The following is a 25,454-nucleotide window of genomic DNA, read 5'->3' as shown; positions in this document are numbered from 1 at the left end:
AAAAAAAAAAAAAAAAAAAAATGACATTGTGATTGCATTAAATCTGCATGTCACTTTTGGGTAAGATAAATATAAACATAGCCATTTTGATTATGCTGTTTTTGCCCATTCAGAAACAGGGGATATCTTCTCCATTTTCTGTTGTCTTTCTCAATATGGTCTTTGGGTCTGATGTAATTTGTGTCGTAGAAGCCTTTCACTTTCTTTTTTTTAAATTAATTTTATTGGTATGTTTCAGGTATGTAATATAATGACAAACATCATTGGAAATTTGTACCTGTACATGATGTATCTTGGATCTTATTTTTTCACCATTCCCCTGCCCTCTTTTCAGGCCAGCAACCCCTCCCCATTTACAACGACTTTCTTCCATTTTCTCATTCCTTTATTTCCTTTCCCCTACCGCGCTCACTTCCCCTTCCCCTTTGCACATTTTCTTCCTATTTAACATTATCTCTTAAACATTTTGATCCTTATTTACACTTATAGTTTTTTACTTCCTTAGTTAATACCTAAGAATTTAATTTTTTGATGCTATTGAGAATGTTATTGTTTTCCTAATTACTTTTTTAATGAATTCATCATTAGTGTATAGGAATGATATTGATTTTTGTGTTTATTTTATATCCTGCTAAATCCTGAACTTGGTTATTAATCCTATGAGTCTTGTGTTTTAATATTTTTGGTCTTGTGATAAAGGATCATATATATCCCTTTTATTTTCCCCCTCTTGCCTGATTGCTATGGATAATATTTTAAGGAATATATTGAACAAATGTGGTAACAATGCATATACTTTTCCTGTTCCTGATTTTAGAGGGAAGCCTTTCAGCTTTTCTCCATTTGATATCATGTTGGCAGTAGGTTGGTCATAAATGGATTTTATTATATTGAGATCAATTCTTTTTATACTTGTATTCTCCAGGGCTTATATAATGAATTCATGTTGGTTTTGTCAAAGACCTTTTCTACATCTATTAAAATGATCATGCATTTTTGTTCTTCTGCTTATGGGATGAATTACATTTAATTGAGTTACATGTGTTGAATTAACCTTATATTTCCTGGGATGAATCCTACTTGGTCACGATATATGATCTTTTGGTGCTTTATTACATTCTGTTTGCAAATATTTGTTAAGGATTTAGGAATTGCTGCTTATTAGAGAAATTGGCCTATAGATCTCTCCTGTTTGGATCCTTCTCTGATATTGGAATAAGGATTATGCTAGCTTCTGAGAATGAGAACAGTTGTTTGGGTATTTTTTCCCTCTCCATTTCATTACAAAGTTGGAGGACTATTGATGTTAGGTCTTTCCTGAATATCTTGTAGAATTTGGCTGGGTCCATCAGGTCCTGGGCTTTTGTAAGTTGGTAGTTTTATTATTGCTTCAAATTCATTGCCTGTTATTGAATTGTTCAAGATTTTTAAGTCCTCTTGGTTCGGCTTTGGCAATTCATATGTATCTAGTAATCTATCCATGTCTTCTGAGTTCACGAATTGTTGGTCATATGTTTGTGCAGTATTTTACAATAATTTTCTGAATTTAGCCAATATCCATTGTGATTTCACCTTTTCATTTCTAATTGCAATAATATGTGCAATAACTGCAATAATTTCTTTCCTTTATTGTAAGATTTTCTAAGGGTTTGTCTGTTTTATTTATTCTTTCAAAGAACCAGCTCTATGATGCACTGATTCTTTATATTGTTTATTTTTGGGGGGCCTCCATTCCATTAATTTCTGCTTTGATAGTTATATTTTTTCTTGTACAAATTCTGGGTTTAGATTGTTCTTGATTTTCTAAGATTTTGAAGTTCATTGTGTTTATTTGGGCTCATTCTATTTTTCTGTCGTGGGTATTCACTGCAATAAACTTTCATTTAAGGACTGCATTTCTTGTGTCACATAAGTTTGAATATGTTGTACTGGCATTGTCACTTAATTCTAGGAAATATCGTAACTCTTTCTTCATTTCCTTGTGAGCTACTGATTATTCAAGTATGTGCTCTTTAATTTTGCAAGTTTAAATAGTTTCTGTCATTTCTTTTGCAAATGATTTTTAGTTTCATTGCACTATAATCTGATAATATTCATGATAAAATTTTTATTCTTGTATATTGGCTTAGGATATCTTTATTGACTAATACTTGGTCTTCTTGGAGAAAATACCTTGTGAGATTGAAAAGGCTGTTGTTGAGTGGAACACTGCATATATATAGTAAGTCCATTTGTTCCAAGCTTTGAATCAACTCTGATATTTCTTAACTTTCTGTTTAGTTTATCTGTCCATTTGTGATAGTGGGTTATTGAAGTTCCCCACTATAATTGTATTGTTTCTCTGATATTTTATGACCATTGGAGTAATTTGGGTGCACTGTGATTTTGTGCATATACATTTGGAATTGTTATCTTTTCTTTGAATAGTTCTGTTAATCAATATGTAATAGCCTTTGCCCCTTTTAATCAGTTTTGACTTAAAATCTACCTTGTCTGAAAATAGAATAGCTATTCCGGCTTGTTGTGGGATACCCATTGCATGGAATATTGTTTTCCATGTTTTGATTTTTTTAGCCTATGGGTTTCATTTCCTGTATATAGCATACCACTGAATTTTGTTCCTTCATCCATTCTGCTTATCTGTGTCTTTTTATTTGTGTGTCGAGTCCATTTATATTGATCATTATAGTTTACAGGTATTGACTTATTTATGTCAGCATTTTAATTTCCTGTTGCTGCTTTCCTTTCTTTTCCTTCTACCTAGTTGCTAGCCCTTCCTGATGTATTCATTTTATTGAACTTTTTGGCATGTTTTGTCTCCTTCTAGGATATCTTTCAGAAATTTTGGGAGTGTTATTTTGGCGATTGTGAATTTAGGTTTTATTTCTCATGGAAGTATCTTATTTCTTCATCAATTTTGAATGATACTTTTGCAGAATATAAGAGTCAGGGTTGGATTTTTTTTCTGAGACAGAATTGTTTATATACAAAAAGCAAACTGCCCTTTCCTGGCGATCATTTCCAACTCTCCCATCCCGTTCCCCCACACGGCCTTTTTGACAAGTTTGCTCATTAGCAGAAGGCAATTGTGTTTGTCAGTGTTGTTGCATATTCCTCTCCTTTTCATTTCTCTTCAAGTCAGCCATTTCTTTATTTTACTTGTTTTGGTGCTGTTGACAGAACTTAAGTATGCTCAGCTCAGCCCATTCACTGCATGTGCTCACCACCTGCTTGGCTCAATCTAGGCATGATCAGCTCCAGATCAACTGGTGCTCCTTACATGTTCAGCTCATGCTTGGCTCTGAGAATTAGATTCCCTTGGAGACCCTGAGGGGTGGGGGAATGCACACACACATACTCTGAAGTGTTTTTTTTTTAATTAAGTTTATTGTTACTTCCTAGGCATACAGTACAGTTACATTCATCATTGGGATCTTGTACCTTTACATGATATATCTTGGTTCTTAGTTTTTCCCATAACCATGCCCTCCTTCACCCCCTCCACCCTTCCCTACTTTTTAAAAGCTTGAAACACTTCATTCCATGCTCTCCTTGCCAATAAGTTTGATGTTGAGAAATCTGTTGTAATTCTATGGGCTTTCCTTTGTAGGTGATTTGTTGCTTTTATCTAGCAGCCTTTAAAATTCTGTTCTTCTGTTGTATTTCTGGTATTTTAATCATTACGTGGCATGGAGTGTTTTTCTTTAATTATACCTATTCAAGGTTCTATATGTTTCACTTATACTTTTGTTAAATTATTTTTCCTTATCTGGAAATTTTTCTGCAAGTACTTATGTAAATAGGTTACTTATGCCCTTTGTTTTCTAATTCTGATGTTGTCTTCTGATTGCTTGCTAATTCCAATTACTCTTATATTAACACTTCTTTGAGTCATCTATGCGCTGATGAATCATTTTAATGTTTCTTTACTGCTTTTGACTGAATGTTGACTGCAGCCCTGTCTTCCCAGTCTGACACTCTGTCTTCATATTAGTTGTTTCTGCTACCCATACTTTCAATGATTTTTTGTTTTTGTTTTTGTTTTGTTTTTTGGTACTGGAGATTGAACTTGGGTCCTTGTGCTTGTGAGGCAGGCGGCTGTAACCCTGAGCTAAATCCCCAGCCCTCATACATTCAAGGATGTTTTTAATCTCCTGGATTTCTGTTAGAAACTTTCTTATGACCTCTTTTCTATGCTGTATATTCATATTTTGCATCACTTTCTTTAACTTTACTATTTATTAGTTTCTCCTCTAGACTCATTGATCATTTGTTTCATTGTGGTCATTGTGTGACTAATTATATCTTCTTTAACTTTGCAAAGCACTTTGTGGAACTGTTTTACTGTGACTGGAACCCTTTCAGACCACTGCCTGTATTGATTAGGAGGTATCTGAGAGTTTTAGGAGGCATTTTGTTTTTCTTTTTATGTTTCTGTATTTTGTTTGTTTGCTTGTTTTCTGTGCTGTAGTTTGTAAATTCATTAGCCTAGTGTCTCATTCTTCAAGACCGAACCACAGTATTGTTTATAACCCCTTCTTGTCAATCCAGGTATTGGCATAGAAAGAAAACAAAGTGCTGGTCGCTACTATATTAACTTGTCTGTAGTAGTAAATATGACAGCAATAGCATCAAATGTCAACTGGATATTGACAAAGCCTAGGAACCACTCATGAAAAACCTTTGCCAAAACAAAGATGACTATGATTTTAATGAAGACAACTAGGACCCACATATATTTACCTATCTTAATTAAAAGGAATGATTTCTGCTGGATATTGGCACCACAGTTCAAAAACAGCACCAAACTGAATGACTTTTTCTACAGGACTGCCACTTCTGATGATTACTCTCACTGATCCTGGCCTCCCACATCAGAATACAGGCCCTATAATCCTTCTGGTCGGATCCTGAGCCTTTCAGAGGATCCCAGGAGATGCTAACTTAGCTCTTACCCTCTCCAACATATCTCACAAATCTATCTCTCATCCCGTCTCTGTGGAAGGGTATGACTTCAGTACTGAAGGGAAGCTCTTCTCCTGGGTATTAATCTCTTCTCTGATCATGCTGGTCATGTTGGTCAACTCTGCTGCCTTGTGCTGTGGAGAACCCAGGGACTAGAAGTGGGGTGAATGCTTTGTTGGTACAGTGGATCACTGAAAGCTAAGAGTGGGGCATACATTTCCCAGGTACTCATGGCACTGGCGTGGAGCTTGGCAGATCTAGTATTAGCTGAGGGCAAGTTGCATGCTGCCCAAGTCCTCCTAAAATTAGTGCAGTACCTGGTGAACAGAGACGTCAACAGGGGCAATGGCATGGATGGATCCTCCTGGTTCTCATCTGGGGTCCAGTGGGAAGTAATATTGGCCTATATTTTTCATATCCTGCTGATTTAGTCAATGTTATTCAATACATTAAAAATTAGTAAACCTCAAAGTGGTAAATCATCCTCTTTATATAAATTGTTGTACACTGCATTTGTCTATAACAATACTGTAGTTGTAGAACGTAATATTCTCAAAAGCATATACATTTTATTTTATGCAATATAACACTAGTAGTGTTTAGTAACTGTAATATTATGTGCAGGCAAGTAGCACCAATGCTGCATAAAAATCCTCAAATCTTGTAAGGCTAGTAATTGAGGTAACTGTAATTAGCAACCAGTCTTCATGCATAGGGAATAATTTGGGGATTTTCCCTGAATGAAGAATCTCCAGACTTTGCTTAGAGCCAGGAAATGGTGTAAGTAGATATCTGAAAAAGAAAAATCTGACAGAAAGTTGTGTATGCCAGGAATTACAAAAGTATACTTGGAGAGTATCTGAAAGACAACATTAAAGGGAAGTACGAGACGATGTCCTATGATTTCTGTGCACATTAAATGACTATTAATTAAGTACAATTTTGGCAAATTGCCACAATTTTGGAAACTACCATCTGGACTCATAAATGTAGTGATAATCGTAAACACTAAAGTATACTTTTATAGAAAATTTATAGAAAGTATATTTTTATAGTATACTTTAAAGTATACTTTTGTAGAAAATTTAATTTCTGGATAACTTTTTTCTGCCAAGATAACTAAGTAACTACAAAATCAATGTGAACAGAAAAGTAAATATCTCTTCATCTTTGAACACTAAAATATTAAAATATTATTTATTTGCTATTTATTAAACATATTTTTATAAATCTTCAAGGAGAGAGCCATTTATGTTTTTACAAATAGTTGTTAGATTTTGTTATGCAAATGACTCATGGGTTTCATGACATTTCTTAACTGTAATTAAACTGTATCCCAAATCTTACCATACCTGGATATTGAACTATTCATGCTGCAAATTGAATTCCTCAAAGTGAGTCCTTTATAAATAATGTACATCAACAGAAAAAACTATCTAAATTAAGTTAGGTTATTTCTATTTCACATGGAAGTTTCATTTGCAACTCCATCAACTCCAATAATACATATCATAATAAGAACAAGGCAAGATGAACCTAAATCCAATGAAAATTAATATTTTTAACTTTTTAAAGGAGACTACACAGTTGCTACATGCAAAAATTTACAGATATAATGCATTTTAAAATTATTCATATTATATCTTCCCCTATTTTACAAGGGAAAGACTGAGGACAAAATAATCAAGGAAATTGTACATATATAGCATAACCTACAAAAGCCTTACAAAGAGAACAAAAAGACAAATATACAAACAAACACCACTAATGTAAGATAAGTTAGGAAAGATCCTATCTGTGTCACAAATGGAAAGAGAAAAAATAGATAAGTGACGAGAAGAAAATGTAGACTGTAAGCTGCCTCACAAATACCAAATTTATGAATCATAGTTATGTATACACAACAGGATATGGATTGCAAAAAATATTTGCAAACTTCTATGATATATCATGATTTTTTTTATAATACTTCATATCAATGTAACATTAGTCTAGAGTTCACAAGTAGAAAATAAGACAGACCACACAGGGCCTCAAAGCAGCATGGACCTGTGAGGGTGTGCAGAGGACCTGAACAACTGCTTGGAGCTAGGCTACTACACAACCCAAATGCCCTGGGCCTATGAGTAGTGTGGACCAGTGAGGAGTGCAACCATACAGGCACTCCTGCAGCACCACTCCAACCCCCCAGCCCCTCACCTCTGGCCTCCTGGTTGTGCCAGTACCTGGACCCATACCACAGTGGCACAGGTGGTCATAAAGGCTATTGTCTTGAGCTCCAGAAGATAGAGCAAAAGTGAACAGAAAGATGGCCTCTCTCAGGCTCCTTGATGAAAATTGAAGTCCACTGGAAAAGTGAAGAGAATCTCTGTAATAAAGGCATACCAGACAAACCACAGTAGTTGGGAAGTTGGAGGGATCACCACCTCCCATTGGAACCTGGACTATCTTTAGGGGAAGGGCAGCTGGAACCTGCAGCAGAACCTTGAAGAGTTCAACCCTGAAGGAGGTCAGGGAGCTCAACCTGGGCCTTCAGCCAGAAATCAGCCTGAATCTCGGGTTTGCTGCTGGCTTGCTGAGACTAATTGAATTAGATCTGAACACTTCTGCCCAAATTGTCCATTATGACAGCAGGGACATACCCTGAAGGAAGCCCTTAATTTTAAGTTTTTATTTTTAAAATTTTTTTTTAATTTTCCTCTTATGTTTAATTTTTAATTTAAATTTTTAATTTTAATTTTTCTATTCTTTTGAAATTCTTCCTTTTTTCTTTTTTCTTCTTTTCTCTTTTCTTTCACTCTCTCACTCACTCTCTTACTCTCCACATAGTTCTTCAGCTCCCTTTTTGTTCCTTTTCCTGCCCTAATTCAGATTTCTTCTTTCTTTTTCTTTTCTTCTCTCTCTTTCCTTCTCTGAATTGTCATTACTTTCAAAGGAAAGTGACTATAGTTTCTCACTTGCCTATTGTGGTTAGGTTATTCTACTCTTGTCTTTGGTCTTTCATTCTATATTTTCTTCTTCTTTTTAACAGTTTCTTAGAATTTGCATGATCTTCCTGTGTTCTCTGGCCTCACTTCTAACCTTCTGCTATCCTTCTACCTATTTATCCTCTCCACAACTTCCAAGTCTCCATACTGAAGGGTAAAGTTTCTATATTGAAGAGTTTATTCATTATAAACATATTTTGGGCTGGCCTTTCATTTTGGCTTAATTCCCTCTGTTATAGGTGAAAGATTAATAACTACCAAAAATTACTATTTTCTAAACTGTACTTGATGTTATTGTGTTGCTGATTGTATCACTTGGGATAAGGTGTTATGATTGATCTAATCAGTTGTCCTTCCTGGCATTATGAAAATGACAGTCTCCAAGTCATTTGATACTCAAAATCAAAAGACCAGCTATATCTGGAAGATCAAATTATTAACCCAAGAATTACACCAAGGACCCAAGTATAGTACAAACAACAAAAATAGAAATGAGAAGACTTTTTTTCTTGAGAAGACATTTATACAAGGCACAAACACAGACTTCCAGCAAACCAATGGAAAATTCTAGGGAAAATGATGTGGAAAAGTCTGACAAACAAGCATCTGGACACCCTGAATTCACAGCACATGAAGTAACAAAAGAGATGAATGAGGCTCTAGAAAAATACGAAGCAGAAATAATTTCTAGATAACTACAGAGATGGAGATCAGAATGAAAGACATCATTAGAGATTCTAGAACAAAAATGAATAAAAAAGTAGATGAGTTCAGGACTATGATAATGCCCAGCATAGGAAATAAATTCAATCCATGAATGCCCAACATCATAAAGAAATGGAATCCATGAAACAGATTCAAACAGATATCCAGCAGATTAAAAAAAATGGAAATAAAGTGTTTGTAAATGGGGAGGGGAGGAGGGAGTGAAGGAAGGGCAGGGACAAAGGGAAAAAATGAGAACCAAGACCACTTGTCATGTAAAGGTACAAGATCCCAATAATGAATGTAACTGCACTGCATACCTAAAATGTACCAATAAACTCAATAAAAGAAAAAAAAATTTCTACTGAAAGTATACACAACAGACTGAGACAATCTGAAGATGGAATATCAGATATAAAGACAAAATGGCAGTCAGTGACCATGAAAAAGATCTATTAAAAATAGTAAGGGACCATGAGAAATCAATCAAACAGGTTCTAAATGACAAAAAGAAGACTAATATAAGACTGATATGAGTCCATGAAAAAGCAGGAGAAAGTTCAAATGACATATAAAACTGTTCACAGAATTAATGACAGAAAAATTCCTAAAAGGAGCAAAATAATTTGACATACAAATAAGTAAGGCCTGTAGGACTTCAACTAGCCATGATCAAAATAATCTACACCTAAACATATAACAATCAAGATCCAGGAAACTCAACAGAAGAACAAAATATTACATTAGTTTGAGAAAAGAAATGAATCACATGCAAAGGAAAGCCCATCAGAATCACAGAAGACTTTTTAATACAAACCCTCAAGTCAAGGAGAGCCTGGAGTAAGGTATTTCAAGGCCAAAAATTAAAAAACCTCCAACCTAGACAGATGTATCCTGCAAAATTATCTTTAAAAATTGACAGGGAAATAAAATACTTCCCATGACAAAGAACATCTGAGAAACTTTATGAATACCAAACCAGCACTCAAGACAATTCTAAACAATATCCTAGAAAAAGACAATGAAGGTCACAACTCTGTGAGGCCCAACAGAGCAAATTCATTATGCAAGGCGCAAGAAATTAAAAAGGGGGGGGATAAAATAGAGCCAACAACAGGACACTAACATGACAATAAATCAATATATATCAGTTATAATCATCAATATTAATGGCATCAATTCACCAATCAAAAGAAATAGACTGGTAGAATGGATTAAGAAGCAAACTCCAACAATATGCTATATACAAGAAACACACCTAGTTCAAAACTAAACTCATAGACTAAAAATCAAAGGATAGAAGACAGTTCTCCTTGCAACAGGAACCTGTAAAAAGCAGGGATAGCTATCTTATTTGCAAACAAAGTAAATCTCAAACTGAAACTAAGAGAGACACAGACATTTGCTACATCCTTGTAAAGGGAGCAATCCAAGAGGAAGAGATGACAATCATAAATATATATATATATATGCATGAAATACTAATTCCCCGAGCTATACAAAACAAATATTAAGGAACATGAAAAAAATAAATAAGCATTAGTGCAACTGTAGTGGGGGACCTCAATATCACACTGTTACAAATAGATAATCTAGACAAAAAAAATCAACAATGAAATACTAGAATTGAACCAAGCTTCTGAACAAATGGACTTAATAGATGTCTACAGAGTGTTACAACCCACAAAATCAGAATATACATTCTTTTTGGCTGTGCATGGAGCATTCTCCAAAATGCACCACATACTAGCTCATAGAACATATTTAAGTAAATGAAAAGGAATTGAACTTATCCCGTGTATATTATTAGACCATAGTGCAATTAAACTGGAAATCAATAGCATAAGAAACTGCAAGAACTTCACAACACGTGGAAATTGCATAGCACTCTCCAGAAGAGCCAATGAGTCATAGAGGAAATTAAAGAAGAAATTAGACAGTTTTTACAACTAAATGATAATGCCAGTGCAACATACAGGAATCTATGGGACACAATGAAAGCAGTTCTGTGAGGGAAATCCATAGTAGTGAATGCCCACACTAGGAAAACTGAACAGGCTCAAATAAACAACCTAATGCTGAATCTTAAGCTCCTACAAAAAGAAGAGCAAGAAAAACCCAAAGCTTGTACAAGGGAGGAAATTATAAAGATCAGAGCAGAAATCAATTCAATGAAGATTAAGAGAATGATACAAAAACTCAACATATAAAAGAGTTGCTTTTTTAAAAGGATAAATAAAATCAATAAACTCTTAGCCAACCTTCTCAAAAAAGGAAAGAACTAATACATGACCCTGCAATCGCACTTTCAGGTATTTTTTCAGAAGAACGAATATATGGATCTCAAAGAAATTTTAGTAATCCCATGGTCATTGCAGCGCTATTCACAACAGCTAATATATCAAACTAATCCAAACATTATATAGTATATTAATACAATGGAATATTACTCAGCTTGTAATTTTATAGTATACATCAACATAGATGAACTTTGACTTTGTTCTACATGAAAGAATCCTGTCACAGAAAGACAAATACTGAATGATTCCACTTGTAGAATATATCTAAAATACTCAAAATCAGGGAATCAGTGTAAGAATAGTTAGCACAGGCTGGAAAGGAGGAATGGAGAATAACTAATCAACAGGCATAAAAAATCAGTTAAGCATGATAATTTCTAGGAACGTACATGGTGTGAACAAAAAATATAGTGGGCCCTTAAATTTAAAAATTGCATTACAGAAAAAAATTAATTGCCATTAATTTTATTGAAACTGCACCCTCACCTGGCTTTGAACACACATATCCCATCTTTATTTCCAATTTCTTTCTTTTTTTTGAGACAGGGTCTCACTATGTAGTTGAGACTGACCTGGAACTCACTGTGTAGCTCAACTTGGTCTTGAACTCACAGCAATCCTCCTGCCTCAGCCTCCTGACTGCTGGGATTACAGGTGTGCACCACCATGCCCGGCCTTTCCAATTTCTAAAGCAGTCTGAAATTGCTCTTTCATGAAAGACTCTTGCTGCACTTTCGTGATTGCTTCAATTCATTGAATTGATTCAAAATAGTTACTTTTCATGGTCATTTTAACTTTGATAAAAGCCAGAGATCACAGGGTACCAGATCTCATGAATAAAATGGATAAGAACACATAAAAATAATTTCATCAAAAATTTCCATAAATTATTGCTTAATGAGAGGTGATCAAACATACATTGAATGTTTAAATAAAAAATTATTATAGTGAAAGACATATTGCCATTAATCTTCCTCAAAATACTTTTCTTCACTTCAAACATACTTATACCATCATTCTTGAAAGTGTTTATTTTACTGTAATAAGATTTTTATAATTTAAAAAGTCACCATATTTTTCAATCACACATTATACATTATAATACTGTATCTATAGTCAGAATCACTAAATTGTACATTTAAAATGTGTCAATACAGTGGATCTCATGTTGAGCGTTATCTCAATAAAACTTTTTAAAATAAAAAATAGAGAAATTAAATTACTATTGTTTATGTGCCTACCATAAACAAAACTCTCTTAAGCACTTTAGCATGTTTTAATTTGTGTTTCTATATTCATTACTTCATCTAATATTTATTGGAAGTCTACTGTGTTCTAGCACTGTACTAGGTACTAAAAATTCAAAATCCCTGTCATGTGGATGTTACATTGTTGTGTTGAAAGATAAAAAATAAACAACAAACATAATACAGATAAATTGCACAGTATAGTAAATATAACCGCATACCTGTGGATTTCACATGCTGACTGAGACCACTCACCATCTCTGAGCCAGTCGTGTTTTCTTTCCCTCAGTCACGGAGCAAAACAGACATCACCAAAGCAACCGTCCTGATCATGGATAAGGCAAATGCCCTGGAAAAGAAGGGAACCATGAAGTATTGACAGGTCTGGGGGAAATTATGTGGCTGATCAGCACTACTGGCCCCAAGAAAATCTTACAGTTATTATAAACTACAAAAATAGTCTAGTGTTTTATACTGAAAGTAGTTTCATCATAGAAGGCTACAGTTAAAGAAGAAAACAATGCAGTGCCTACATATTGCCAGAGTATTTAGTCAAGAACCATTTTGGGAAAGGGTTAATTGTTTAAGATGGAACTACAGAAAAAAAACTACACATCATGTACACTTTAGAGCTTTCAGTGCTATCTTCCCACAGTGAGTAGGTGAAAGACAGCCATGAAAGTCAGCCACAGAGAGGGAACAGTCTAGACATAGATTCACTAAGAAGTTTAAACTCGGGCCAGGAAGGATATGGTCCTCACACCATTTAACATGAGATGCCAAGCCCTGTGTGTATGGTTTCCAGAAGCAGTTGGATCTGAAAGCACTGGCATTAAGTCCAGCACTCTGCTTGAACCCCCACAAGGCTGCCTATTGCTAGCAGTGATCATTGGTCTGATTGCTTTCCCCATCTACAATGTGAGCAAAGACATACTTAAAATTGGACGGTTGCCACAGTCTGGGGTATATGGATTGGGGAGAATACAGTAGGGGAAAACCTCAAAAACTCACAGGTCATACATCTAGGCAGAGAACATTGTAACTTTCTGGATTCCAGGACTGAATGGGAAGAAAGCACTTACTTAAAAATATAGAGAAATATTTTTGGACTAATTTTTTTCTGTTTTCTTTACTGGTTTTAGGGAATTTAAAAGTTTTTTTTCTTTCTTCTGATATCTACTTTTAACTTCTGTTCCTTATTTTTCTTTTTCCCTTTATTTTGCTAAATGTTTTTTGTTATTCATCTTGTTTATTACTTTGTTACTTTTATCTAAATTTTATTAATTTCCTTTACACTTCAATAGAATCCTTTATCTCACCTTTCCTTCCTCCTTCTCGCCCTAATTGTTTAATATTTTAAATTTTACTTTATCCCTCACCCCTCTACCTTTATTACTATGACCATTAAGTTTTACAAACTTGTAGATAATTAACTCAATGCTATTCCTGTGGAATACTGTTCTATTGTTAGTGGAGCTATAGTTGTTGCTCATAATAGCTACATACATACTGCATATCAATATTTGTTTCACTTTAGTGTCTATACTATAATTATAGTTGTCTTTTTTATGGTTAAGTGTGGTTTATTATTGGTTCTGAGTGTAAGTCAAGATCCAGTTTGTATTTGATGTTATTACTGTTGCTATTGCCAAGGTAGCACAGTTGCTGCTATTAATTGGTTTTCTCTGTATGCTAATATTTAGATTGCCTTTGTGTCATTAACAATACTGTGTTCCACCCCTGAAAAATGAACACTGGGATAAATACATTGCAGCCTCCACTCCCAAATAAATGAGGCAGTTGAATCTTGGGACAGAAGTAAAAGCTTATAAATATTCATAACCAGAGTGAATTACTGAAAAGCAGATAGTAACTAAAGAGGTATCTATACTAGCGACAAAGTTCTCCACTATTATCAACTCACAAACATCAGTACAAAACTAAACAACAACAATGAACAAAAAAACAAGAGAAGACAAGGCAAAAAAAAATGCTTCCCAAAACTCTTAACTAGCCCAAAACTGATTCATGAGGCACTGAGGAGGAGGAAATCAAAAGCTACACATCAGAATTATTTAAAAGGATAGCAGAGTAGATTATAAACAGGCCAATAAGGTTTCTAAATTCAAAAAAGATATAACTGAGAATATTATGGATCTAATAAAACAATCAGTAAATTTATGAAAGACACAAATTAAAAGTTGTCTGAGCTAAACTAAAGAGAAATGAACAATTTAGCAACGAATTGAATTTTGTGAAAAGGTATCAAACAAAAATTGGGGAGATTAAAAATTCTATAGAAAGCCAGGGATTTAGCTCAGTGGTTCTGCCTTGCAAGCACAAGGTCCTGAGTTTGATCCCCAGTACAAAAAAAAAAAAGTTGATGGAAAGTATGGGCAGAAGAAGCAACCAATGAAAAGGCAGAGTGTCAGAACTGGAAGATAAGGCCCATGCCGATAACCATGTCTTCAGAAAAATCTTTAAAAAAGCAGGAGAACAATGAAAACTAAATCAACACCTCCTAGATGATAAAGTCTTATTTAAGATTAATTGGAATTAGTAAAAAATCAGAAGACAATATAAATTGCATAAAAACTGCTTACATAAATAATAGCAGAAAACTACAAATATCAGAATATAACATATAAATAAATGAGACATATAGAAATGAAAATAGCCATGATCAGAAAAGAACTCCACAACACTTCATAGTTAAAGTTCCAGAAGTCCAACACAATGATCAAGCTTGCAGACTGTTAGAGAAAAGAATAAATCATTTATAAAGATAAGCTCATTTGAATTATAGCAGTGTTCTCCAAACAAAACTTAAAGGCAAGGAGAATTTGCAGTGACATGTTTAAAGGCTTAAAGGAACAATCCTTTAAATTTGCATCTCTTGCATGAGAGATGATGTTGAACATTTTTTCATATATTTATTTGTCATTTGAACTTCATCTGAAAACTGGGTACTCATCTCAGATGCTCATTTTCAGTTTGGATCTTTAAATTTGAGATGTTTTATTTTTTCAGTTCTTTATATACTCTAGATATCAGTCTTTTGTCTGAAGAACAGCTGGTAAAATATTTTTCCTACTCTGTTGGTGATTTTTTTTTGACTTTGCAAAAGCTTTTTAATAAGATGAGATAATAGTCATTGATTCCTTGTAATATTTCCTTTCAAATGGAATTTTGTTCATAAAATCTTTGCCTATATCTGTCTTCAAGTGTTCCACCTAATTTCTCTCCCAGTATATTTAGTGTTTCTGTTTCAATATTTAGATCTTCAATTCATTTTTATTTTAGTTTAGTGTGTGGTCAGAGACATGGGTCTAGTTGTAGTCTTAAGCATGTGGAAAGATGGTTTTTCCAGGACTGCTTATGAAAGAGGCTATCTTTCTTTGAGTGAAGGTCTTTGATACTTTTTCAAAGATAAAGTGACTGAGTGTATTTGGAGTTATTTTTGTACCTTCTATTCTGTTTCATTATTCCTCGGGGTTGGGTTTGTTTGTTTGTTTGTTTTGCCAGTACCATGCTGTTTGTATCACCATAGCTCTGTAGTATTATTTTAGGTCAGGGTATGTCACACCAGAAAAAAAAATGGCTATTAACAAGAAATCAGCTAATAATATAGTATGGCAGGGCTGTGAAAGAAAAAAAAAAAGAACCATTCTCTACTCTGGATGCAACCACTATGGAAATCAGTGTGGAGATTCCTCAAAAAACTAGGATTAGAGGTTCCATTTGACCTAGCTTATCCTTCTCAGTATCTACACAAAAAAATAAAAACATCATATCACAGCAATATATGCACAACCATGTTTATATTAGCACAGTTTATAATGGCTAAATCTTAGAAACAACACAAATACCCATCAACTGATGAATGGATAAAGAAGATGTGTTTATTTTTTATACAGTGGTGTACTACTTAGCCATACAAAAGGATAAACTTGAGACATTTCTAGGTAAATGGATACATGCAGAGACCATACTCTAGTGAAATAATCAGACACATATGTACATATATCACATTATTTTTCTAGAGTGAAAAACTGAAAGTGTAAATAGGGACCAAAATGCATAACAGATATTGTGATATAGGAAGAAAATGTTCAAATAGGAAGGAGCACAAGGGACAGTGGAGAGGGGAGGGAAGGAAGGGAAAAGATAAAAATGAGAAAAGAAAGATAAAATGTAAATAAGAAGGGGAAGAAGAGTAAAAGGGAGGGGAATGGAAAAAATAAGATTCAATATATATCACACACAGGTACAAATTCAATATGATGAATGTGATCATTTTGTACATATAAATTGCACCAATAAAGTTTAGTAATGATAAAAAGTAAACAATTTCCAACTCAGAATGATATATCCTGCAAAACTATATTTCTAAATTGATACAGAAATATTGTATTTCAATGGCAAAGAGCACCTAAAGAAATTCATGATCACAAAACAGGACTCCAAAAGTGTTCAAGGATACACAAGAAAGAGACAATGACTCTAACAATGACAAAATATCTAATAGAATGAGTACACCAGACAGGGTGAGAAATTAAATAGAAGAGAATAAAAAGGGAATTAACAAGAGTAAAATAATGCAATGCGAGAATTAACTCAATAACTTTCAGTAACAACTCTCAGTGTAAAGTTTTCAGTTACCCAATCAAAAGACACATGCTAGCAGAACAGATTTTTTAAAAATCCAATGGTATTCCTTTTTTTTCATTAAGTTTATTTGTACATTTTAGGTATACAATACATTTATATTCATCATTGGGAACTTGTACCTTCACATGATGTATCTTGGTTCTTATTTTTCCCAGTGATATTCATTATACAACAAACACATTTAACACAAAAGAAATTTAAAGATTGATATCCAAACAATAGAAAGCAATATTCCTTGAGACAGAAAATGGAAAATAAGTGGGAGTAACTATCCTATTTTCATACAAAATAGACTTCAAGACAAAACTCATCAGAAAAGGCAAAGACATCCAATACATACTGGCCAAGGAAACAATTTAAAATGAAGAGACAATAGCTGTAAAAGAATATGCAACGAATACTACAACAACAACAACAAAAAAAAAACCACATAAAACAGGTGGTATTGGATGTAAAATATCAGATAAATGTAAACACAATAATAGTGGGGGAACTTGCAACCCCACTGTCACAAACAGGTCAATTAGACCAAATTCAACAAAGAACTATTAGAGTTAAAACAAACCCTCAAACAAATTAATTTAATAGAGATTGACTGTATGCTCCACCAAATAACAGCAGACTACATATTTGTAGCAGTACATGGAACATTCTACAAAATAGACAACATACTAGCCAACAAAGCATACTTAAATGAATGCAAAATAATGAAATTATCCCATGCATATCATCAGATCATAGCACAATGAAACTAGAAACAAAGGGAAAACACATCACAGAAATAGTGCAAATACAAGGAAATTAAATAAAAATAAATCAGTCATTGAAGAAATTGAGGAAGTAATTAGTTCCTAAAATAAAATGATAATGCCTGTACAACCTACCAGAATTCATGGGACACAATGAAAACAATCCTAAGAGTAAAGATTTTAGTTATGAATGCTCACGTCATAAAAACTGAATGAGCCCAAACAAATAACCTAATGATGTATTTGAAGATTCTAGAAAAATAAGATCAATTCCAATCTAAAGCTAGTAGTACAAAGGAAAATGTAAAAGATTAGAAATCAATAAAATTGAGAAAAAAGTACAAAGAATAGATTATTAAAGAGGAGGTTATACCATTTGGATCTTCACACCAGAGAAACTATTCGGTATTTACACATGTGTGACTTATTTATTTCACTTAATGGGTTAAAGGTGTAGGGGAAGTGAGACAGGTAGGGGAAAGGAAATAAGGGAAAAGAAAAAATATGAGAAAACCAAAATATGGAAATAAAGTTCTTATAAATAGGGGAGGAAGGGGTGAAGGGAGGACAGGGACAAGGGGAAAAAATGAGAACCAAGACCTGTTGTGTAAAGGTGCAAGATCCCATTGATGAATGTAACTGTACTGTATAACTAAAAAGTACCAATAAACTTAATGAGAAAAAAAATAAAAAAATAAAGAGGAGGTTGTTTAAAATAAAAAACAGACAAGCCTTTAGCAAATCTTACCCCCAAAACCACCCAAATTAATATGATAAAATTAAAAAAAGTGAAATCACAACACACACTGTAGAAATCCAGGCAGCTACTGCAAAAAACTGTATTCCAATAAATTGAAGAGTTCAGAAGAAATAAAGATATTCCCATATACACATTAATCACAAAACTGAAGTGAGAAGATACAAAAATTGTGAATAATCCAATATCAGGCAACAAAAATACTCCTAACTATGAAATTGCCAGATCTAGATGGATTTACTGCAGAATTCTACAGAAACCTCAGGGAATATCTAACGCCAATACTCCTCAAACTCTTCAATGAAATTGAAAGAGCTGTCATAATGCAAAAATAATTCCTGGAAGCCTGCATTACCCTGACACGAAAACCAGACAAGGATACAACCAAAAAAGAGAAATACAGGCAAATTTTCAATGAATATAGATGCAAAAACTACAACATATGGCCAAATGCAATGTAGCAAATTTTCAAAAAAATCATACATTATGCCCAAGTAGGCTTCATCCCAGGGATGCAAGGAGGGTTCGACATATGTATATGTGCACAGCTATGTTTATAGCAGCATAGTTTGTAATAGCTAAAATTTGGAAACAGCCCATTTGCCCATCAGTTGGAAACGGAATAAAGATGTGGTTTTTCTATAAAATGGAATACTACTCAGCCATAAAGAATGAGAAATTAGATTCATTCATAGGAAAATGGATACATATTGAGCATATACTAATAAGTGAAATAAATAAGTCACACATGTGTAAATACTGAATAGTTTCTCTGGTGTGAAAAACTATAATAGTATATAAGATCCTAATGAGATAATTGACAATGTGAAATAGAAAGAAAAGGGCTAAAAGTGTAGGGAAAGTGGGAAGGGTAGGAGAAAGGTAATAAGGGAAAAATATATATGAGATAATGAAAAAATGGAAATAAAGTGTTTGTAAAAGGGGAGGGGAGGAGGGGGTGAAGGGAGGGCAGGGGTATGGGGAAAAAAATGAGAACCAAGACCTGTCATGTAAAGGTACAAGATCCTAATCATGAATGTAACTGTACTGTATACCTATAATGTACCAATAAACTCAACAAGAGAAAAAAAAATGAATGTATATAATGCATCAAATAAACAGAAGCAAGAACAAAAAAAAAATCCAATGAGCATCTCAATAAACACAGAAAACACTTTTGACAAAATGAAAAATCCATCAGGGTAAAATAAAATCCACGAATAAAATATGAATGGATGGACCTTATGTCAATCTGATCAGTCATTTATGATAAACCTACTAATACCATATTAAATGAGGAAAAGCTGAAAATTTTCCCTATAAAATCAGGAAGAGGAAAAATGTATCCTATAACAAAACTCTTGCACAATACATTACTCAAAATATCAGCCAGAATAATCAGGGAAGAGAAAAAATTAAAAAGTGATGTATACAAGGATTTAAGTCAAATTATTATCATTATTTGCAGATGACATAATCCTCTACATAGAAGGCGCAAAAAAATTTACCAAAAGACTTCTAGAATTAATAACCAAATTTAGTATTATATCAGGATACAAAATCAATACCCGAATATTAATAGCATTCCTGTTCACCTACAATGAACTGACAGAGAAAAAATTAAGATAAAATGCCATTCACAATAGCATCTAGAAAAAATTATTTAAGAATTAATGTAACTAAGCAAGTGAACATAGTCTATAACAAAAAATACAGTACTCTATAACAAAGAGATCAAAGAGGAAATCAGAAAATAGAAAGATATTCCATTCTGTATAGGCAGAACCAATATAGTCAAAATGCCATACTTCCAGACTAATATATAGTGTTATCACAGCATCTGTCAAAATGCCAACAGCATTCTTCATAGAACTATAGAAAATAATCCTAACATTTATATATAGTCAGAAAAGACCCAGAATAGCAAAAGCAATCCTGGGTAATAATATTAAAGCAGAAAGCACCACAATCCTAGATATCAAATTATATTACAAAGCTACATTGATTTTTTTTAAAGCATGGTACTGGCACAAAAACATGTGCATCAATGGAACAGAATAGAGGATGCAGAAACAACCTCAGGCACATTTAGTCATCTGGTCCTTGACCAAGGAGGCAAAAGTATACACTATAGAAGAGATAGCCTCTTTAACAAATGCTGTTGGGAAAACTGGACAGCCACATGCATAAGATTGAATATAGACCCATATTTCTCACCATGTACTAAAAATCTAAATTGATCAAATATCTAAATTTCAAGACAGAAACATTTAATCTGAAGGAAGATTAAATAGGTAAAACTCTTGAAGTCATACATATAGACAAGGACTTTTTGAACAGAACACCAATTGCACAAGAAATAATATCAAGGATCAACAAATGGAATCACATCAAGTTAAAATGTCTCTGCACAGCAAGGCAAATAATCAATAGAGTGAAGAGATAACCTACATGATGAAAAAAACTTTGCTATCCATTCCTTGGACAGGGACTAATATCAAGACCATATAAAGAACTCAAAAAATTAGATCCCTGAAAATGAAAGAAAAATTTAAAAATGGGCAACTGAAAGAAATATACACTTCTTATAATTACAAATGGCCTACAAATATGTGGAAAAATCCTCAACATCTCTGGCAACTTATAAGAGGAGAGGTTTATTTTGCTAATAGTTTCAGTGGTTTGGGTCTATGGTTAGCTGAGCCCAAAATAGAAACCTTACAGTGAAATGGTGTGGCCAAAAAAGTTGATCACATTTCAGCGGTGAGAAATTGTTCAGGGGGACAGTACTAGAGAAGAAGGGTCAGGTAGATATAGTAGCCAAAGTCATGCTTCCATTACCTCCTAGCTATTCCCAAAAGTACGTTTTACTAACTCTTAAGTGGGTCTCAAGACAATCAACAGTACAATCCAGCTAAACTATCACAAAGGTAGTTAAAGCTGTAAAGCTAAATGAAATCACCAAGAAGATGGGTATAATAGGGGTTCTCATGTTAAGCAATGGGGTACTGCTGCATTGAGGTCATGAAGAAGATGAAAATCAAAGGGCTAGAGAAGTAGCTCAGTGATAGAGTAACACAGTGATAAAGCATTTGCCTAGTGTGTGTGAGGTCTTGGGCCTGATCTCCAGTACCAGAAAAAAAAGTGATAAGCAAAAAAGACAATAGAGATGGTGACGAAAAAGAACAGTGGGAAGATATACAATCATGTAGTATTCTGGAAGCCAAATGATAGATATGTATCAAGAAGTATATACTGCTGCTAGTGAAATAAGTAACATGAGGTCTAAGAATTGACTTCTTTATCTGTGAAGAAAAAGGTCTTCAATGAGCTTGACAATAATAGTATCAGTAGAATCATGGAGGAAATAGCTCAATGAGGATCAAATAAAATAAAAAAAAGAAAGGAATTTCAAGACTGCAACAAACTTTAAAGAGTTCTTCAACAAAGTAGATAGGAGAAATGAGGTGCAAAATGGTGAAGGAGAGAGGAATGGAATTAAAGGACTGATTTTAAGATAAGATAAAAAAGCACATTTGTATACTAAGAGGACTAATCAACTAAGAGGAAAAATTGATAGTGCGGGAGAGAAAGTTCCTGAAGTGACTGTTCTTAAGCATGTGGAGAGGGTTAAGATCTAGGGATCGAAAGAGAGGGAAGCGATGAGGGAGGGAAAATGGAAGTAAAAGACAGATGTGATTGGTATATGTACCAACTCCTCACCACGATGTATTCATTATGCATCACAAACATGTACTAATAAAAATAAATTAAACATTCTAACAGGAAAACTCTACAGAGAAGTTATATTAGAAGCATTTGGGTATGTATGCTTCCTTATTTCTTCTAATAGAAAGGTAAAGTATATGAGTACAGATTCTAATAGGTGATGTAGTGATTGGAGTCAGTAGTACCTACTTGGCATATCAGGCATATAAGCCATTTTCTTGGCCTCAGTCCTCATATACCTGCTCCCCTAAAATGCCAAATACACTGCCCATAAGTAGCTATAATTAGTGAAATTGGAAATTGTCTTACTTACTTTTCTAATTGCTGAGATAAAATACTGGACACCCAAAGTTAGAGGAGGAAAGGTTTATTTTGGCTGACAGATTGTGGAGGTTTCAGTTCATAATCAGCTAGCTCCGAGGCAGGGTGGCATGGCAGTGAGGTATCACAGAGGAGAAAATGTCCATTGTAAGCAGCAAGCAGTAAGCAATAAGTGACATGCAGGGACCCTTTTTTGTCCCTTATCTAAGCTACCTGCCCTAAGGCAGGTATTCACATCCAGGGCAGAGCACCCTTAATTCTACCCAAAACTATGCCAGACCAATCAGTGTGCTAATTTAGTAATCATACCCCCTTTATTCCAGCATCAGACATCCTACATTCACCCACCTCTGGAAAATCCCTACCTATGATTGCATGAGGCATTAAGTGGACATGTAGACACAGGCAATAACAGCAAAGACCTGGAACTGAAATTCTAAACATTGCGTTTGAAAGCAGCTCCACAATATACTAGTCCATGATTGTAGAGAAATTATCACACTTTTCTGTTCTTTTTTCTTAACTACAAAGGATGGTAGCTAAGATAACTACTAGGAAATTAGGTTATAGTACTTAATGACAAAATCTAAATGACTTTCAAAATAGCAGCTACAGACAGATCATTCTTTCTACTAAAATGGCATGCAGAAGCCCAACATTTAAGAAGTTTAGGATGGATAAATTTTAGTCATTGTGGAATTAAGTAGCCTGTGGGGCATCTCACTAAATGCTCCCCTAACATTGACAGTGTTTCAATGGGTATTATGGGGCCATTATACATTCAAGAAAAAAGCTTGAATACCACTGTAACCTACAATTTAAAAATTGCTAAATCCTTATTTATATGCCACACATATGTGTCCTGCTGATGATAACACAATTGTCCTATTGACAAAGGTGCCTATGCAGGTCATTTAGAAACAGAAGCCAGAAATGTCTATAGACAGCGCTCAATCCAAATTTAATCTCCACATCCTTGAAATTTGTTCTTTCTGTTCTTGGTGCTCAAGCTGTTCAAGCATGAAAGTCATCTGCTGTCCATGTTCATAATGGAACAGGTGGGAAAATGATTTAAATCTTCAAAAGGTAAAATTATATCTTGTACAAATATATTTCTCTCTGTCCCCCAAAATCCAGGAACCATTTATTTATTTTGCATCAAACTTTTTGTTAGTTTCCATTGTAATGGATTCAAAACTGCTTTTCAACCAAAACTGTTGTGATAAATCTCCTATCAACCTGACAACCTTTTCTACACAATACATCACCATTCTGTACCTCACCAAAACTTAACGAATGTTCTCATGATTTTATAGAAAAAGAAACTGTAGCCCTTTCTCAAAAATTTTAATTCATAAAATAAGTACTTGCTAAGCCATGATAATACCTTCACAGTTGTTTTTATGTGCCACTCTTCACGTGTTTATATACAAGTAGTATCTGTATAGTAGCTTAAGGTATGAGTATCTGAGTGATACTTCTGGGTTCCAAATTCTGGTTCTGCCACTTAGTACATGTCTCTGCAAATTTGGGCAAGTTAATGAATCTCTTTATCCTTCAACTCTACCATCTAATGTGGGGAAGATTACAATAATTTCAACAATAAAAGTCAATATTTATTAGTTTTGCTTATATCAAGTTTTATTTTCATCCTTTTGCGTGAAAATGGAACCTGTCTGATAAAACTGTGGTGAGGATTAAATTGAGACAATACTATTAGAGTTCAAATATATAGAATAATACTAGTACAGAAGTACTGAATATTAATAGACTTTTACTATATATTAAACAGATATTTATTGTGAAAAGCCCATGTTATGTTGGAAACACATTTGAAAAATAGAGCTTACTTCTTCAAGGAATTCACTTTAGTTACTAATAGCTATATATAAAGTTATATACAAGATCATAGATGCTATGTTTTGAAGGACACAGGAAATACTATAACAGCATGATGGACAGAGCATCTCTATTCTAAGAAAATCATAGAAGAAGAAATTCTTTTAGGAATGCTCAAAAGTGCTTCATAGAGCCAGATGTGTTAGTGTACAGCTGTAATCCCAGCACTGTAAGAGGCTGAGGCAGGAGGATCCTAAATACAAGCCCAGATGAGCTGATTTAGTGAAACTCTTTGTCAAAATAAAAAATAAAAAGGTCTTTTTTAAGAGTCTGGGGATGTTACTCAGAGCAAAGTCCCTGGGCTCAATCAAAAAAATTTCTCTATGGAAAGAGGGGCTTCTTCAGAAGAAAATGAAAATCTATATACAGCCATCTAAGACAAAATAAATTAAATTAGGTCAGAGAAACTCAGATTAGTATGACTGGAAGGTAAAGTCTAGGGAAAGGAAAGCAGAGATGAATAGAGGTAGAAGTATTAAAGTCATGCAGTCTGAGGACTAGCATCTCAGGAGCTCCTTATATTTTTAAAAAGCTACCGAGAATGCTAAAAGGATTTTCTTTAGATATTTCTATTGATAGTAATGGCATTAAAATTATAATTGACAAATTTAAGAAACACAGAACACTGGATGCATAAGCACACTTTCCACATCTTCAGAAAAACTTCATTGTACACTTTTGAAAGAAGGCAAATGGGGAAAAATAAAAACTAAGACATTTCCCCTAGTACAGTGAAAAAATTACATTTCAAAGATCGAACCCTCAATAGTGACATCTCCAGCATATGAAGATTAAACAAGTACCTACATTGGATTGATAGAAACACCTGTTAAATCTTATACCTTTAGCTCTTAACTCTATATCTTCTACATCTTTCAATCAAGCAATGATTGCTTTATCAAATTTTAGCCCAATCCAGGCCTGCTGAACATGTTTCCATGAATGTCCTTCCCACAGTCTGAGTATTGACACATAATAGTAATTAGATTAGAACTCATTCTTAAAATACTCTTTGGCCACCTACTATGTTGCAGGCACTATTTTAGAGATTGAAGAACCAGCGATTTATCACACAGGTAAAAGAAAACTGACATGATCTCATGGATCTGGCATTCCAGTAAGAA

The 25,454-nt window shown here is 34.0% G+C and overlaps 1 long non-coding RNA gene across 1 annotated transcript in view; it reads right to left on the bottom strand.

Annotated features, from left to right (window-relative positions):
- LOC104855650 overlaps nt 1-25,454 on the bottom strand; it is a 132,527-nt gene that overhangs the window by 63,201 nt on the left and 43,872 nt on the right. Inside the window, exon 2 of the long non-coding RNA XR_778443.2 lies at nt 12,460-12,553. This is a non-coding gene — a long non-coding RNA (uncharacterized LOC104855650). The remainder of the gene's footprint in view (nt 1-12,459; nt 12,554-25,454) is intronic.

This window comes from Fukomys damarensis, unplaced genomic scaffold (assembly GCF_012274545.1).
Source record: "Fukomys damarensis isolate Sample0158 unplaced genomic scaffold, DMR_v1.0_HiC HiC_scaffold_39, whole genome shotgun sequence".
Taxonomy (NCBI): domain Eukaryota; kingdom Metazoa; phylum Chordata; class Mammalia; order Rodentia; family Bathyergidae; genus Fukomys; species Fukomys damarensis.
The sequence above is the reverse complement of the archived record's forward strand: the minus strand, read 5'-3'. Positions and strand labels throughout refer to the sequence as shown.